The sequence below is a fragment of the Protomyctophum bolini genome (genome assembly GCF_963924005.1).
Source record: "Protomyctophum bolini genome assembly, chromosome: 24".
Lineage (NCBI taxonomy): Eukaryota > Metazoa > Chordata > Actinopteri > Myctophiformes > Myctophidae > Protomyctophum > Protomyctophum bolini.
The window spans coordinates 27,319,748-27,338,788 of NC_137885.1; the positions used below are offsets into that span (position 1 = coordinate 27,319,748).

Consider the following 19,041-nt stretch of genomic DNA (forward strand, 5'->3'; position numbering starts at 1 on the left):
TAGGTATGGATACCATTATCTGCCCCTTATACTCTAAGGACCCTTGGAGTCGTTGTAACATGTTGGTTTTTAAACAAAACATTTCTAAATAAAGTACCTCAATTTGTATCCACCCTCTCCTCATTTTTAAACATTTTTGAGTGCTCGGATCGCCACCCTTTTCTTTAGGTAATAGTAGTACTTGTTGTAATACAATACAAAAACATTGTGTGTATAGTGTTTTATCCTTCAGGTGTGCAATTTCACTGACATGCTTTTATATTAAAAGATGTGTTTGGACAAAGTTTGAATTTATTTCTTATTATATTAATTGTATTTCCATGTTAGTAACACTCCACAATGCATGTGATGAAAACGACAATTACTTGTTCAATCCTCATCCTTTATATTGCAAATATTATATTGGTATTATAACCTCTGTAAAAGATTAGGTTGAGATCTTTACATAAATTACACAGATGACAGAAATCAACATCATGGAAAACAGCTTTTCATGCTTTTTCCCCAACCCTTAACGCACCAGCCTTAATCCGGTCGTTTTAACGCACCCATGTCTAACCACACCGTGCCCACGTGAAGTGCTTATGACTGAAAGAAAACAGAAGCCCACAACGTGTGGATGAAGGAGACATTCAGTCCAAAATGTCCAGTCTGCTAATTCACAACTACTACTACTACTTGTTGAAACTATTATAAACTTTCACGACAGTAGCCTACAAATAAGATGTATGCAATCAATGCTATACTAAATTATACTAATTGGTCGATATGAGTAAAATAGTATAGCCTTTCCACAGGAGTATCTTTTTAGATTTTTCCAAGAAGAATACAGCCAGAAGCATATTAAGTTATGTAATAACTAAAACATTTTAGTGGCTATAGGCTGTATATGGGAAATGTACACTAACTCATTTACATCAAGAGAATGTTTTCATTCTGGATAAAATGGTCTATGGTCTGACTCTAATCTAATGGAATAAATGGATGATAAATTGCAGGAGTTTTGACGATTCAACTAACTAACTATAGGGCCTCCCTCCCCATACTAGTGCGAAACGGGGTAGTAAAAACCATCTAGCTTGTAGATCAGTTGTTTTCGATACGTGACACCCGCGCACAACCAAGTATACCTACCGGTAACTCAGGCTTTAGTGTTTGTACAGCTGTGAGTTAATTAAGTTTTGAGTGTCTGTGTCGAAGTGTTGAGTGGAGTCTAAAGGCCTATTCATAGTCTGGATTTTCGGTGATGAGGTGACCACCGCTCCGGTGGTGAGCTGACCACCGGAGCTGAAATAACATTGAGCGGTGGTGAGTAAAAACAGAGAGATGGGCTGGAGCGGTGGTTTGCTCTTCACCGTGGCTCGTGACGTCATGTTGTAGTTCGGTGGTCACCTAACCACCGTAAATCCAGACTATGTATGAGCCTTTAGGGTATTGTTTTAGGGCGGTCGGAGTGGCAAGACTCATACATAGTCTGGCTTTTCGGTGGTGGGGTGTGACCACCGAACTACAACATGACGTCTCCGAGCCGCGGTGAAGAGCAAACCACCGCCACCGCTCCAGGCCTTCTATCCGTTTTTACTCACCACCGCTCAACGTTATTTCAGCTCCGGTGGTCAGCTCACCACCGGAGCGGTGGTCACCTCACCACCGAAAATCCAGACTATGGATAGGCCTTCAGTCGTCTTCCACCCTCTGTCTGATGCTTCTGGCTCTGCCGTTGAGAGCCCTGGAATTCTTGAAGGACGCGGGGCCTCCTTCGTCCCTTAGAGACGTGATGGTGCGCTCCCTGAACTTGGGCTCCGGGGGCAGGCCGTCCAGACTGCTGGGGATTCCCTCCATGCCCTCCATCTGGGGCAACTGCAGGTCCACATTGTCACTGGGGGAAAAAAAGAGGACATCTACATTTTTTACATTGTAATAAAACAATATACTATACATTTTATTTGTTATCTTAGCTCTTATTGTTTCAAAATATTATTAACCCATTTAGACCTGAGGCAGATTCTACAAATGTCTTCTTCTAAATCATGAAAAATAAAAAAACCCGTCAGTGGGTTCTCAAATATTTTGTGTCAAGGACGAGAAAATGATCTGAATTTGGCCGCTGACCCCCAGAAGCAAAGATTTGAGTTAAAAACGTGCGCTCTGAAAGAATATATATTCAATGATTTCAAGATTTTTCAAAAATAGCAAATCTACACGCGTGTAGCGCGGCACTCTGCGCTGCGCTATGAGCTTGTAGATGTGCTAGCTAAAGTATGTGCTAGCTAAAGTATAACATAATGCTTAAACACCAAAAGGGGTTCCCGTCCTGAATACTTTAAAAAAAGCCAAAGGTACATCTCTTCCCTTGTCTCGCCTTTAACGTTGACATCCAATACATTTAGACTTTTAGAGGACCTCTCTCTATGTGTCGTGACAGTTTAAATAAATTACATGAGGGGGCTTTGGAACAGCGGCGGTGGCATTACATACAGTATAAGACAAACGCACTGGAAAACAAAGTATTAACATTGTGGGTTTGCCTACAGACAGTCTAACTCACTGGTTCCCAAAGTGGGGTCCTTGCGGGAGTTCCAGGCAGCTAAATGATAGTTTGGAACCCCCTGGACCCTTATGGGTCTGTAACTCTGAGAGTGTACAAATGGAACCGTTGGTCCGTTTGGTTCCATTTGTACACTCTCAGAGTAAATTAACATTGATTTTACAATATAAATTGGGGGTCTCGGAGTTAGAAATGCCATTAAATGGGGGACCGTAGCCTAATTCAGGCCAAACCTTGGGGGTCCTTGAAATGAAAATAGTTGAGAATCACTGCTAGAGCTGTAAAGCTCTTCTCTTATGGGGGTCCCTGGCATATCTTTTCAAATGGGGGTCCCTGGCCTATCTTTTCAAATGGGGGTCCCTGGCCTATCTTTTCAAATGGGGGTCCCTGGCCTATCTTTTCAAATGGGGGTCCCTGGCCTATCTTTTCAAATGGGGGTCCCTGGCCTATCTTTTCAAATGGGGGTCCCTGGCCTATCTTTTCAAATGGGGGCCAATGAGTGTCAATTTGGGGGTCCTTGACGTGACAAAGTTTGGGAACCACTGGTCTAACTTCCTATGGTCTATGGTTCCACTTAGTGCTAAAATAAATAGACAAACAGATAAATATAAAGGGAACCTTTGACATATTTGTTTATTTTTTTATTGTATAAATAGGGCTAGGACCAGATAAGCTTAGGCTTACGACTCCTTTTCGAACAATTGTACTATATTTAGTTTTGCCTTTGTTTTAGCTATTCTTTTATTTTTCTTTTAATGTACTAATTTGTATTAATGTTTTTTTTATTGTCTTTTTATTTAAAATAGAGTTCGAAATAAACATTCATTAAACCCATTTTGGGCAGGAACGCCTTTTGGTGTTAGCATTATGTTATGATTTAGCTATTGAAAAATAGCAGATCTACAAGCTCATAGCGCGCCACCGAGTGGCGCGCTATGAGCTTGTAGGTCTGCTATTTTTGAAAAATCAAAGAACGACTGACATAGAAACATAGCTTTTTCAGAAAACTGTCAGGACGAAGAAGACATTTTTAGAATCTGATCTCAGGTCAAAATGGGTTAATTAATTTATTTCAAAACATGAATTCGTTCATTCAACTTACTATGGATCCTCCTCCTCCTGGATCTGTTCCCAGGCACCGTATGGAGTGGTCTTCCTCGGCTTCTTGGCCTTCCTCTCCACCTCCTCCCTCTTGGCATGTGCTCCCTCCTGCTCCTCCTTCACCTCCCCCTCCTTTGGCTTCTTCTCCTCCTCTTCCTCCGTCTTTATCGCCTCCTCGTTTGAGGCCTCTTCCTGTTCCTTCTCCTCCTCGTCGTCCTCCTCCTCTTTCTCGTCACAGCTGTCAGAGTGTCCGTCCTCCTCCTTTCCGGTGGACTCTGTGTCTGCTTTCCTTTTCTACCAAAGAGCACACGGATGGGATTGTGTTCAGTATCATTTGTAGGAGCCATTAGGTTGGCATACTATTTTTGAACACTTGGTGGCGGGCTTTAGATTTGACAGCACTGGGTGTGTATTTTAAAGGGCACTCGGGTGCAGTGATTGAGGTTAGACACAGGGTACGGTGGGAGCACACCGTTCTTACCAGCCAGCAGCCAGAAGCAGACAAAAGAACAGGATAATCGCTATATATTATTATCACTGGTATGTTCATCTCATCTGTACAACTCTGTCAATAAAAAAATCAAAAGGTCAACATTGATAGCTGTGGACCAGTAAATCAATGGATTATTTTCCTCCATTTATGATTTCATTCGTTTGTGTCCACCATCCTGAAAGACCATCTCACGACCTTGAATATTTATATGAATTTGGCCGCCGGACACCCATCTGAAAATACTTTGTTCCAGGGACCCCGCAGAAGCAAAGATTTGCGTAAAAAACGCTAGCTGGGAAAGAATAATTACATATTTCCAAAAATAGCAGATCTACAAGCTCGTAATGCGGCACTCGGACCATAAGCCAGAGTAAGACAAGAGTTACAACAACGAAGAGTGAGAATGTCCTGGACCGGAAGTTGGAAGAATGTGCATGTGAGCTTGTAGATCGGCTTTTTTCACCATGCAAACCAAGTGTAAAATTACTTATACTGGATGTCTCGTCCACTAGTCCCTTCCTAACATTTTAGTCTAGTTTTTATTTGTCGACGAAATTGTCAGTATATTTAGTCTTAGACATCATAGCTTAGTTTTCATTTAGTTTTCGTCAGTGGAAAAAGGTAGTCGAACAATTTTCGTCTTAGTTTTAGTCGACAAAAACCAACACTGGTCAGAATAACTACCTGTAGTAATAATATAAATATTTCATTCCACTTTTTTTAGACTGTCCGCCCCCTGAAACTGGGAGGTTGGGGTTCGTATAAACTAGTATTCGTATAAAAATAAGTCAAATAAAAACACGGTTCTAGATGAATAATCGACAACAATCATTGCAACTTACCTCCCGTTGCTGTGTTGTAATAGTAAGTAAGCCCTTCAGGACTGACTGCATCCTTCCACCCACCGCCTGTTGAGCTCTACACAGACACACTGCCAATTTAGAGCAACTATTGATTGACCTAGTGATGATGATTCTATTGATTGCGTTTTTGATCAATCTAATAATCAACAATTCAGATATCAACAAATCGAAACGTAAAATAAGTAATTAAGTGGATGGTGGATGAATAGTTTTCATCAGTTTCTATAGAATTTAATTACAATATTCAACATTCATGTTTGGCTCTGTTCTGGGAGATTGTCAATGGACCCATAACGGACACCCGGGTATAAATGCAATATTTTATTAACAAGAAAATAATGAATATTTACAGATATATGGCATCATGAATAAATTACAATAAACATGAAACATTACTTTTATTACATTTTTTTTTGACTATGGCGTCTTCTCTCGTGTATCATCAGATGTCCGGCTCCATGCTCGCCTCTCCTTGGAGGCCAGTTGGGTCAAAATACAGTACACCACATTGTGACAGCTGTAGTGAGTCTACAGTCCAACTGCCTGCTGGCAATATAGCCTGGTTGTGATATGTAGATGTGATTGAAATTGTTTGTTTGTTTTTTTTAAATCATTCTATAATTACAATACAAAGTAATTTTATTTATTTTATGTATTAATTGTATTTTATATATCACTATGTTATTACTAATTTTATGTATAACTATATTACTAATTGTATTTATTTGATGTATTACTATGTTATTACTAATTTTACTTCATGCATTACAAATTGTATTTGTTTTATGTATTACTGTTATTACCAATTTTATTTTTTATGCATTTATTTATTTTATGTATTACTGTTATTACTAATTTTATGCATTACTATATTGATATTTTAATTTATTTTATGTATTATTGTCTATATTACTAATTATATGTATTTTAGCCATTACTATGCTATTACTAATTTTATTTTACTATTTTAATTTATTTTTATTTGACTATAATCCATTTTTTTATCGTTCGTTTTATCCATTTATTTATATTATGATCTAGTTATTTAGATTTGTTTATTGTTTATTATTTCCAAAGAGCCCTGATTGATCACATCTACATATCACCACTACCAGTCAGGATCTGAGTGACTCAGAACCCTGGTGACCTCCAGATGGAGCCACACAGGAGACCAGCAACGTCCTAAAGAAAAGAAAGAAATGCTCATTACTACTTTGTTCATAAAACAATATTGATTGAAATATTTATTAACAGTTTGCAGAATTACAGTACATGTCAAGCACAAACTCAATACAAAGACTGTTAACTGTGAGTGGACGACCCAATTAAGCATTACACTTGTTTACAAGAGGGTCCACCATGTTTAATTCATCAAAACATTTAGAGACGTACAAATAAGACACTTCTATATAGTCAAAGAACAGAACAGGAATTCATCATAGAGGTAAAAAGGGAAAATAAACTTATACAGTGAGGGGGAAAAGGGAGTCAAGGGATTCACATGTCTTAATGACTGTTGGTAGGGCGTTCCACATTTTGGTGGCATAGGAGTGAAAATAATTTAGTCCCTTGTTTGTGCCGAATCTGGGTTGTACATGGTTCGTTGCACTCCCTCTGGTGTTGTGGGTGTGGACTTATTAACATAAAGGAAGTATTTAGACAGGTACATGGGTATCTTGGTGGTGTATCAAATCTTGTGGACCAGACCCATTGGAAGATGCTGTACTCTGTCGTCGACCCTAAGCCATTCCAGCCTGTCAAAGTGGGCAGGAGTGAGGTAGGTTCGGGGGGTGAGGCCAAGTAGGAGCCTGACTAGTTTGTTTTGGGAGGTCTGGAGCCTAGTTTTAAGGGCCTTTGAGGTGCATGCATAGTCAAAGAAACCTTGTACGAGGGCTCCTGTTAAGGTCTTCAAGGTGTTTGTTGACCAGTGAGGAGATCCTGTAAAGGAATCTTGTTCTTTGGTTGACTTTTTTGATTACGTTGGTGGCCATTTTATCACCGGAAAGATTAGCCTCCAGGATGGAACCTAGGTAGGTAATTTCATCTTTACGTGTGATAACATTGTCACCAACTCTAACCAAGAAGCCATTTGCCTTGCTGAGATTACTATTAGATCCAAAGAGAATGGATTCAGTTTTTCCCAGGTGTAAAGATAGTTTGTTATCAGCGAGCCAGGTGCAGATTCTACCGAGTTCAGAGCTGAGGGCCTTTTCAACCTGCAGTTTGTTCCTGTCCGAGACTAGCAGTGCCGAGTCATCTGCGAACAGGAACAAGTTGCAGTCACAAGCTGATGTCATGTCATGATCATAGTGTGTGTGCGTGTGTTGTATAGTTACCTTGCTGTGATGTAACTCCAAAGGTGATCAGAAATAGTTGCTCCATCGGCTAGAAACGTGCTCTTCACCAGCATGATGATCTTGTTCCTAAAACAAAGTCTATAGTCAACCCTAACTGATTACAGAACATGATATAAAAAAAACACAACTAGAAGGATTTAGGCCTGTCACAATTACCTAATCGCCAAGTATTTGAGATACTTTTTTAGAGATTAGTCATAATCGTCTCCATGTTGAAAATGTTCATATATTTTCAAACATTTTAAAGAAATAATGCAAGCAACCGATCTACAAGCTCTAAATGTGTCACTTTGTAATTTACTTCTCTTTTTTTAGTGTATAAAGTTATTGAATTATGCCATGTGCAGCTTTTTGTTTACAAAGCCTACAAAAGCCAAAGTTATATTTAGAATGTTAGTATGACGCAATTAAATTGTTACTTGTAATTTATTTGAGCGACAATTAAATCGGCCATTATAAAACCTTAAATTCTGACAGGCCTAAACAGGTTCCAGTGGCGTCTACCGAACCTTCTAGCTCCGTCCGAGCCTCCCAGCGACCCAGAAGTCCTCAGCGGAGACACCCAGGGAAAGCTTCGGATCTCGGGCATCGGCTGAGATCTCCAGTCTAACAAAGAACGAAAGACACACACCAAATTAGCTTTGCTGTGTGTGTGCGTGTCCTGTCACAACATACACATGCACTTACAGTAACGTTTAATAGGGATCGACCAATTATCGGCAACGGACGATTATTGGCTTTTTACGAAGCCTAAAAAAGCCCTAACCCTAAAGCGGTTCGTACCGTTGAGTTCCTCACTGAGAAGGGCCAGGTCCGAAGTCCTCCAGCGTCTACCCAGATCTCTGTCCTCCGTCCTCCCATCCATGGACAGACCTGCAGATCTCCATCTCTAGAGGCTCCAGCTGTGTCTATGATCTCCATCCTGAGAGAGAAAAAAAGAAACCATTAGCTCTACAAGCTCACAACACGTTGCAGTGTGAGCTTGTAGCTCTGCTATTTTTGCTGAACGGAATAGGGATGCTGGGGTTGAAGTGGTTAACAAAAGGGTCATTAAGACTTTGATTAGCTTGGAAAGCTGTCAGACATTCAACCTGAGTGCCACTAGGAGGCATCAACACATGTACAGTCCTCAACATCTTTTGTAATTTGTATTCAAGTTGTTACAAAGACCAGGAGGCAAGCTCATGATATGAGATATTGACTCTCAAACTATTGTGCAGAGTCATTTAGATTTATCCTAAAATAACGTAACAGTGGAGTATCTATGCCAACAATACATACTATACTATATTATATATTATACTATACATACTATACTATACAACTATACATGATTGATCTGGAAGCTTTTTGAAGAGTATTACTTCTTGCTGCGAGAGTGAGGTCTAGCCAACACCAACTCGTGATTCCTGGATCGCTGCCCTCCACAAATTCCTATCCAACATCAGGTTCTTGAGCTCTGCAGTGTTGTCAGCCAAGCTGTCGCGCCGCAGCACGTCTTACAATTACAATTTACAATTTAGGCATTTAGCAGACGCTCTTGAACCAGAGCGACTTACAATTAAGCAAAAAACAAAAGCATGTCATACATAACATATATAAAAAAGAAGTTATCATGAATCGTGTATAAACTAAGAACGTAACAGTGGAGTATCTATGTCAACTATACATACTATACAACTATACATGATTGATCTGGAAGCTTTTTGAAGAGTATTACTTCTTCTTGCTGCGAGAGTGAGGTCTAGCCAACACCAACTCGGCATTCCTGGATCGCTGCCCTCCACAAATTCCTATCCAACATCAGGTTCTTAAGCTCTGCAGTGTTGTCAGCCAAGCTGTCGCGCCGCAGCACGTCTACATAGGTGGTACGCTTCTTTCCCCTCCTGGCTTTGCTCCCATAGGGTGAATTTACTTGCCTCAAGTTCTGGGTGCCTGACGCAGTGCCCTGCCAGCCTCATCCTTCGCTCTCTGACTTTGTCCGTGACGCGTGGTAGGTCCCCATAGAGGTCCACATTTCTGATGCGATCCGTCCATGTGACACCTAGTGCCATTCGTAGCATTCTAGTGTAGACTCCATCCAGGGCTTTTTCCTGTTGTACTGTGAGGGTCCATGTCTCGGCCCCATACAGCAGTACTGACTCCACAGTAGCTATGAACAGCCGCCGCTTAAGGTCTTCTCCCATGTCTGATTTCCACACTCTCCTCATCCCGTACAAGGCTTTCCAGGCAAGTGCTCTCCGAACCTTCAGATCCTGTTCAGTTGAGGCAGTCCAGGCCCCGAGGTACTTGAAGTCCTCGACTTGCTCGAGCACCGTCCCGTCTGCAGTGGCAATGGTTTTGTCCTCTGTGTTGACTGTCATTACCTTTGTTTTCTTGGTATTGAGCTTGAGGCCGATCTTCCTGCACTCCTTTTCTACTGCCAGTAGTAGCTCCATTCCTTTCTCGACTGCATCCGAGATTAGGGCGATGTCGTCTGCTGCACTGATAACTTTGGGGTGGGACCGTCTAGTTTGAATGGACAGATAAGAGTTGCTAGCGGCTCCATATATGCAGATATAGGTGATGATCCAGTCTTCTCAATATATGGCTATCCAGGGTTTGTTGAGGACAGTGTCGTGATCTTCATATTATGGAGACGGCCATATATGGAGCGTGTCACGAGGCATGATACAACTATACATGATTGATCTGGAAGCTTTTTGAAGAGTATTACTTCTTCTTGCTGCGAGAGTGAGGTCTAGCCAACACCAACTCGGGATTCCTGGATCGCTGCCCTCCACAAATTCCTATCCAACATCAGGTTCTTGAGCTCTGCAGTGTTGTCAGCCAAGCTGTCGCGCCGCAGCACGTCTTACAATTACAATTTAGGCATTTAGCAGACGCTCTTGATCCAGAGCCACTTACAATTAAGCAAAAAACAAAAGCATGTCATACATCACATACATAAAAAAGTAGTCATCATGAATCGTGTATAAACTAAGAACGTAACAGTGGAGTATCTATGCCAACAATACATACTATACTATATTATACTATACTATACAACTATACATGATTGATCTGGAAGCTTTTTGAAGAGTATTACTTCTTCTTGCTGCGAGAGTGAGGTCTAGCCAACACCAACTCGTGATTCCTGGATCGCTGCCCTCCACAAATTCCTATCCAACATCAGGTTCTTGAGCTCTGCAGTGTTGTCAGCCAAGCTGTCGCGCCGCAGCACGTCTTACAATTACAATTTACAATTTAGGCATTTAACAGACGCTCTTGATACAGAGCGACTTACAATTAAGCAAAAAACAAAAGCATGTCATACATCACATATATAAAAAAGTAGTTATCATGAATCGTGTATAAACTAAGAACGTAACAGTGGAGTATCTATGTCAACTATACATACTATACAACTATACATGATTGATCTGGAAGCTTTTTGAAGAGTATTACTTCTTCTTGCTGCGAGAGTGAGGTCTAGCCAACACCAACTCGGGATTCCTGGATCGCTGCCCTCCACAAATTCCTATCCAACATCAGGTTCTTGAGCTCTGCAGTGTTGTCAGCCAAGCTGTCGCGCCGCAGCACGTCTACATAGGTGGTACGCTTCTTTCCCCTCCTGGCTTTGCTCCCATAGGGTGAATTTACTTGCCTCAAGTTCTGGGTGCCTGACGCAGTGCCCTGCCAGCCTCATCCTTCTCTCTCTGACTTTGTCCGTGACGCGTGGTAGGTCCCCATAGAGGTCCACATTTCTGATGCGATCCGTCCATGTGACACCTAGTGCCATTCGTAGCATTCTAGTGTAGACTCCATCCAGGGCTTTTTCCTGTTGTACTGTGAGGGTCCATGTCTCGGCCCCATACAGCAGTACTGACTCCACTGTAGCTATGAACAGCCGCCGCTTAAGGTCTTCTCCCATGTCTGATTTCCACACTCTCCTCATCCCGTGCAAGGCTTTCCAGGCAAGTGCTCTCCGAACCTTCAGATCCTGTTCAGTTGAGGCAGTCCAGGCCCCGAGGTACTTGAAGTCCTCGACTTGCTCGAGCACCGTCCCGTCTGCAGTGGCAATGGTTTTGTCCTCTGTGTTGACTGTCATTACCTTTGTTTTCTTGGCATTGAGCTTGAGGCCGATCTTCCTGCAATCCTTTTCTACTGCCAGTAGTAGCTCCATTCCTTTCTCGACTGCATCCGAGATTAGGGCGATGTCGTCTGCATAGTCGAGGTCAGTGACCATGATGGGGTGTACTCGCCTTGACTTCCTCGGGACCAGAGTGAACCCCCAGAGTGGGGTTTGGACCTTGGCTCGAGTCTGGCTGTAGCTTGACTATCATCTGGACCATATTTTCTGGAACTCCGTAGGCACGTAGAATACTCATGAGTTTCCCCCGGTGGATGGTATCGAAAGCCTTTTGGAAGCCAGTTCCGCCAGTTCAGCCAGCTCCGCCAGTCAGCCAGTGTAGAAAGTCAGGCTGCCAAGCCAGCGCACATCAGCCCTTGCAGTCAACCATTGCAGCCATACCAGCCTTGCTCAGTCAGCTCAGCCAGGCCTCTCTCGAGGCCTGGCTCTCTGCCTGCCTGGCCCGGTCTGACCCGCCCTGCCTTGCAGCAACAGAACAAGCCGGAGTGGCAAGCCAGCCAGCTCAGAATAAGAGCTCAGCAAGCTAGCGCAGCTGGCCAGTCTGGGCTTGTTGCTGAGCTAGCATTCTGAGCTGGCTGGCTTGTCAGCCCGGCTGGTTCTATTGCTGCAAGGCAGGGTGGGGCAGACCGGGCCAGGCAGACAGAGAGCCAGGCCTCGAGTGAGGCCTGGCTGAGCTGACTGAGCAAGACTGGTATGGCTGCAATGGCTGACTGCAAGGGCTGATATGCTCTGGCTTGGCAGCCTGACTTTCTACACTGGCTGACTGGCGGAGCTGGCTGGCTGTGTTGGCTGACTGGGCGGGCTTGCTGGCTAGCTGGGCGCCCTGAGGGAAGCTTTGTGATGGATCTCTAGGGGCATTGATTGGCTTGTGTTGAGCCTTTTAGTGAGGTCACCTGACTTTGGTACTGGAACGATGTTCATTGTGCGCCATATCTCCGGCTTCTCTCCAGACATGTGTGCTTTGTTGATGAAATCTAGCACCACCTCGTCTATAGGCACGTATTTCAGAACCTCTGGTGTCAATCCATCCTCCCCACAGCTCATGCCCCACTTGATCGTAGCCTTGGCCTTCTGGTACTCATCCATGGTGAATGGTCCATCTGGAACGGGAAGGTCATGGAAGACAGGGGCCATCAGAACATCCTCATCCTCAGTTGCAGGTGGGTTACCTAGGAGTGTTTTGAAGTGCTGGTACCATGCTTCAACCCGTTCCTCTGCATTTTCTCCCCGGATCTTGGTAGTCTGAGAGGAGTTTCAGCCAGAGATGTCATTGATGAGCTTCCAGCCCATGCCATGCTTCTGGTTAACATGAGCATCCTCGATCTCCTTGATCTTCTGGTTTAGCTCCTGTTGTTCCAGTGTTTCATAGACTTGGTAGAGCTCCTCCTTCCTCCGCCTGTATTCCTCCTTCAGACCCTCTAGTTTTCGATCAGCGACAAAGTCCCTGTGTGCTGCTCTCAGCTCCTCCCTAGCTTTGATGATTCTGGGGTCAAGACATCTGTCTTTCCTCCTTGCTTTGGGGGCTTGCTGGAGACATGTCTCAGCTGCTGCATTGTTTGCTTCAACAAAACGTTGGTAGCGCGCTGATATGTTCTCCTCCTCCTGCAGTACTTGGAACCTGTTCTTGATTTCTACTGCGTAGCGTTCCTGTAGCAGAAGGTCCGTTGCCAGTTGACTCCATTCATATTTCACCTTCCTCCTTCCCTCCTTCCTTGGGGCCCTCAGGCTCAGTCTAACTGTTGCTGTTACGACCCTGTGGTCTGTGTAGAGTGAGCTCCATTTTCTACGAGTGAGGATGTAGTCAATCTGATGTGCCGTGTTGTGTGGTGACATCCATGTCCACAACTTCCCCCTCTTCATTTGGAACATTGTGTTGGTGGCCAGAAGTTGGTGCTCTTCCATAATCTCTAACAAGCGTTTTCCATTGTCATTTGTCTGTTCGTTGTAGGTGAACAGCGCATCTCCTGGTCTGAGAAAGTCCCCTAGGATGGCCAGGAAGTTGTGTAGCTTGACTCTTTCAATTGCATGCTTGAGCTTGTGGTAGAACTGTTCCTTACTTTCCATGCTGGCATCTTCAGTCGGGGAGTAAGCTTTCTGATATGCGTTGAACACCGATCAGTACCTTCTGTGCCTCCCTTCCTATGAGGATTCCAACACCACCATTTCGCTGCCTGGGCTGCATTCCGCCATGCTGACCCTGTGTATAGGGCATACCCCATTCCAATTGTCTGGAGGTTAATCTTGTTTGTTATGTCGTCCTTGTGCACCTGCCTGTGCTCTTGTAGGCCGCATATGTCAACGTGCTGCTCCCAAAGGTTCAGTGCTAGCTCCTCAGTCTTCAGCCCACGTTCTCCTTCCTGCTTACTGCTCGTGGGTGCTGCAAGAGTCCGTATATTGAATGTGGAGAGTCTGAGGGGCCGCTTGCATCTTAGTATAGCATCAGGTGCCCTGCACCCGTTAGCTACGCCCCGCCCAGGTGGGTTTAGGGGCGCTGCATCATCCGGTCTGTCTGGCAGACGCGCTTTGGTACCTGGCACTGTTATGTTCCTGGGGACTCCCGCCCCTGGAAGTATAGGATTTGTGTTTCGGGTGTAATGATCCATAGTTTCCTTTCATGGCTGTTTACATTCGAGGGTCGCCGGTCCTCTCGAACGGAACAGTTTAACGTCATGCCCAGGACATATTACAGAAGAGTATTACAGTCAAGCATAATACAGTAAGACGCCCTGAGGGCTAGAAGCGACCTCGCCCCGGCAGACTGCTGGGCGAGCACTGGCGCTTTGGCATGGGTGGGTCAGATGAACATCTGGAATAAATTCTGTACTGGCCATATATGGAGCACGTCTTGAGTGTACAGGGTTTGATGAGGTCTGGCCATATATGGAGCACGTCTTGAGTGTATAGGGTTTGATGAAGTCTGGCCATATATGGAGCACGTCTTGTGTACAGGGTTTGATGTTGTCTGGTCATATATGGAGCACATCTTGAGTGTACAGGGTTTGAAAGTCTAGGTCAGTGACCATGATGGGGTGTACTCACCTTGACTTCCTCGGGAACCCCAGAGCCTCCTCTCTGCCATTGATTGCAAGTCTCAGTGCATGATCCATCACTACAACGAACAGGAAGGGGGCAAGAGTGTCACCCTGTAGGACGCCTGCTAGAATCTCAAATGTTTTGGTGTCAGTCACAGGTTTGGACCTTGGCTCGAGTCTGGCTGTAGCTTGACTATCATCTGGACCAACTTTTCTGGAACTCCGTAGGCACGTAGAATACTCATGAGTTTCCCCTGGTGGATGGTATCGAAAGCCTTTTGGAAGTCAATGAAGTTGATCACCGCTGAAATTTTCAAGCCTGTTGAAATCAGCTGCACTGATAACTTTGGGGTGGGACCGTCTAGTTTGAATGGACAGATAAGAGTTGCTAGCGGCTCCATATATGCAGATATAGGTGATGATCCAGTCTTCTCAATATATGGCTATCCAGGGTTTGTTGAGGACAGTGTCGTGATCTTCATATTATGGAGACGGCCATATATGGAGCGTGTCACGAGGCATGATACAACTATACATGATTGATCTGGAAGCTTTTTGAAGAGCATTACTTCTTCTTGCTGCGAGAGTGAGGTCTAGCCAACACCAACTCGGGATTCCTGGATCGCTGCCCTCCACAAATTCCTATCCAACATCAGGTTCTTGAGCTCTGCAGTGTTGTCAGCCAAGCTGTCGCGCCGCAGCACGTCTTACAATTACAATTTAGGCATTTAGCAGACGCTCTTGATCCAGAGCCACTTACAATTAAGCAAAAAACAAAAGCATGTCATACATCACATACATAAAAAAGTAGTCATCATGAATCGTGTATAAACTAAGAACGTAACAGTGGAGTATCTATGCCAACAATACATACTATACTATATTATACTATACTATACAACTATACATGATTGATCTGGAAGCTTTTTGAAGAGTATTACTTCTTCTTGCTGCGAGAGTGAGGTCTAGCCAACACCAACTCGTGATTCCTGGATCGCTGCCCTCCACAAATTCCTATCCAACATCAGGTTCTTGAGCTCTGCAGTGTTGTCAGCCAAGCTGTCGCGCCGCAGCACGTCTTACAATTACAATTTACAATTTAGGCATTTAACAGACGCTCTTGATACAGAGCGACTTACAATTAAGCAAAAAACAAAAGCATGTCATACATCACATATATAAAAAAGTAGTTATCATGAATCGTGTATAAACTAAGAACGTAACAGTGGAGTATCTATGTCAACTATACATACTATACAACTATACATGATTGATCTGGAAGCTTTTTGAAGAGTATTACTTCTTCTTGCTGCGAGAGTGAGGTCTAGCCAACACCAACTCGGGATTCCTGGATCGCTGCCCTCCACAAATTCCTATCCAACATCAGGTTCTTGAGCTCTGCAGTGTTGTCAGCCAAGCTGTCGCGCCGCAGCACGTCTACATAGGTGGTACGCTTCTTTCCCCTCCTGGCTTTGCTCCCATAGGGTGAATTTACTTGCCTCAAGTTCTGGGTGCCTGACGCAGTGCCCTGCCAGCCTCATCCTTCTCTCTCTGACTTTGTCCGTGACGCGTGGTAGGTCCCCATAGAGGTCCACATTTCTGATGCGATCCGTCCATGTGACACCTAGTGCCATTCGTAGCATTCTAGTGTAGACTCCATCCAGGGCTTTTTCCTGTTGTACTGTGAGGGTCCATGTCTCGGCCCCATACAGCAGTACTGACTCCACTGTAGCTATGAACAGCCGCCGCTTAAGGTCTTCTCCCATGTCTGATTTCCACACTCTCCTCATCCCGTGCAAGGCTTTCCAGGCAAGTGCTCTCCGAACCTTCAGATCCTGTTCAGTTGAGGCAGTCCAGGCCCCGAGGTACTTGAAGTCCTCGACTTGCTCGAGCACCGTCCCGTCTGCAGTGGCAATGGTTTCGTCCTCTGTGTTGACTGTCATTACCTTTGTTTTCTTGGCATTGAGCTTGAGGCCGATCTTCCTGCAATCCTTTTCTACTGCCAGTAGTAGCTCCATTCCTTTCTCGACTGCATCCGAGATTAGGGCGATGTCGTCTGCATAGTCGAGGTCAGTGACCATGATGGGGTGTACTCGCCTTGACTTCCTCGGGACCAGAGTGAACCCCCAGAGTGGGGTTTGGACCTTGGCTCGAGTCTGGCTGTAGCTTGACTATCATCTGGACCATATTTTCTGGAACTCCGTAGGCACGTAGAATACTCATGAGTTTCCCCCGGTGGATGGTATCGAAAGCCTTTTGGAAGCCAGTTCCGCCAGTTCAGCCAGCTCCGCCAGTCAGCCAGTGTAGAAAGTCAGGCTGCCAAGCCAGCGCACATCAGCCCTTGCAGTCAACCATTGCAGCCATACCAGCCTTGCTCAGTCAGCTCAGCCAGGCCTCTCTCGAGGCCTGGCTCTCTGCCTGCCTGGCCCGGTCTGACCCGCCCTGCCTTGCAGCAACAGAACAAGCCGGAGTGGCAAGCCAGCCAGCTCAGAATAAGAGCTCAGCAAGCTAGCGCAGCTGGCCAGTCTGGGCTTGTTGCTGAGCTAGCATTCTGAGCTGGCTGGCTTGTCAGCCCGGCTGGTTCTATTGCTGCAAGGCAGGGTGGGGCAGACCGGGCCAGGCAGACAGAGAGCCAGGCCTCGAGTGAGGCCTGGCTGAGCTGACTGAGCAAGACTGGTATGGCTGCAATGGCTGACTGCAAGGGCTGATATGCTCTGGCTTGGCAGCCTGACTTTCTACACTGGCTGACTGGCGGAGCTGGCTGGCTGTGTTGGCTGACTGGGCGGGCTTGCTGGCTAGCTGGGCGCCCTGAGGGAAGCTTTGTGATGGATCTCTAGGGGCATTGATTGGCTTGTGTTGAGCCTTTTAGTGAGGTCACCTGACTTTGGTACTGGAACGATGTTCATTGTGCGCCATATCTCCGGCTTCTCTCCAGACATGTGTGCTTTGTTGATGAAATCTAGCACCACCTCGTCTATAGGCACGTATTTCAGAACCTCTGGTGTCAATCCATCCTCCCCACAGCTCTTGCCCCACTTGATCGTAGCCTTGGCCTTCTGGTACTCATCCATGGTGAATGGTCCATCTGGAACGGGAAGGTCATGGAAGACAGGGGCCATCAGAACATCCTCATCCTCAGTTGCAGGTGGGTTACCTAGGAGTGTTTTGAAGTGCTGGTACCATGCTTCAACCCGTTCCTCTGCATTTTCTCCCCGGATCTTGGTAGTCTGAGAGGAGTTTCAGCCAGAGATGTCATTGATGAGCTTCCAGCCCATGCCATGCTTCTGGTTAACATGAGCATCCTCGATCTCCTTGATCTTCTGGTTTAGCTCCTGTTGTTCCAGTGTTTCATAGACTTGGTAGAGCTCCTCCTTCCTCCGCCTGTATTCCTCCTTCAGACCCTCTAGTTTTCGATCAGCGACAAAGTCCCTGTGTGCTGCTCTCAGCTCCTCCCTAGCTTTGATGATTCTGGGGTCAAGACATCTGTCTTTCCTCCTTGCTTTGGGGGCTTGCTGGAGACATGTCTCAGCTGCTGCATTGTTTGCTTCAACAAAACGTTGGTAGCGCGCTGATATGTTCTCCTCCTCCTGCAGTACTTGGAACCTGTTCTTGATTTCTACTGCGTAGCGTTCCTGTAGCAGAAGGTCCGTTGCCAGTTGACTCCATTCATATTTCACCTTCCTCCTTCCCTCCTTCCTTGGGGCCCTCAGGCTCAGTCTAACTGTTGCTGTTACGACCCTGTGGTCTGTGTAGAGTGAGCTCCATTTTCTACGAGTGAGGATGTAGTCAATCTGATGTGCCGTGTTGTGTGGTGACATCCATGTCCACAACTTCCCCCTCTTCATTTGGAACATTGTGTTGGTGGCCAGAAGTTGGTGCTCTTCCATAATCTCTAACAAGCGTTTTCCATTGTCATTTGTCTGTTCGTTGTAGGTGAACAGCGCATCTCCTGGTCTGAGAAAGTCCCCTAGGATGGCCAGGAAGTTGTGTAGCTTGACTCTTTCAATTGCATGCTTGAGCTTGTGGTAGAACTGTTCCTTACTTTCCATGCTGGCATCTTCAGTCGGGGAGTAAGCTTTCTGATATGCGTTGAACACCGATCAGTACCTTCTGTGCCTCCCTTCCTATGAGGATTCCAACACCACCATTTCGCTGCCTGTGCTGCATTCCGCCATGCTGACCCTGTGTATAGGGCATACCCCATTCCAATTGTCTGGAGGTTAATCTCGTTTGTTATGTCGTCCTTGTGCACCTGCCTGTGCTCTTGTAGGCCGCATATGTCAACGTGCTGCTCCCAAAGGTTCAGTGCTAGCTCCTCAGTCTTCAGCCCACGTTCTCCTTCCTGCTTACTGCTCGTGGGTGCTGCAAGAGTCCGTATATTGAATGTGGAGAGTCTGAGGGGCCGCTTGCATCTTAGTATAGCATCAGGTGCCCTGCACCCGTTAGCTACGCCCCGCCCAGGTGGGTTTAGGGGCGCTGCATCATCCGGTCTGTCTGGCAGACGCGCTTTGGTAC

The 19,041-nt window shown here is 45.4% G+C and overlaps 1 protein-coding gene across 1 annotated transcript in view; it reads right to left on the minus strand.

Annotated features, from left to right (window-relative positions):
• Positions 1-1,433: 1,433 nt before the first annotated feature.
• The window catches only part of LOC308311390 (L-threonine 3-dehydrogenase, mitochondrial-like), a 77,582-nt gene continuing 59,974 nt past the window's right edge, over positions 1,434-19,041 (minus strand). The window contains exon 11 of the transcript XR_013963649.1: positions 1,434-1,557. The gene's annotated coding sequence lies outside the window, so the exon portion shown is untranslated. The remainder of the gene's footprint in view (positions 1,558-19,041) is intronic.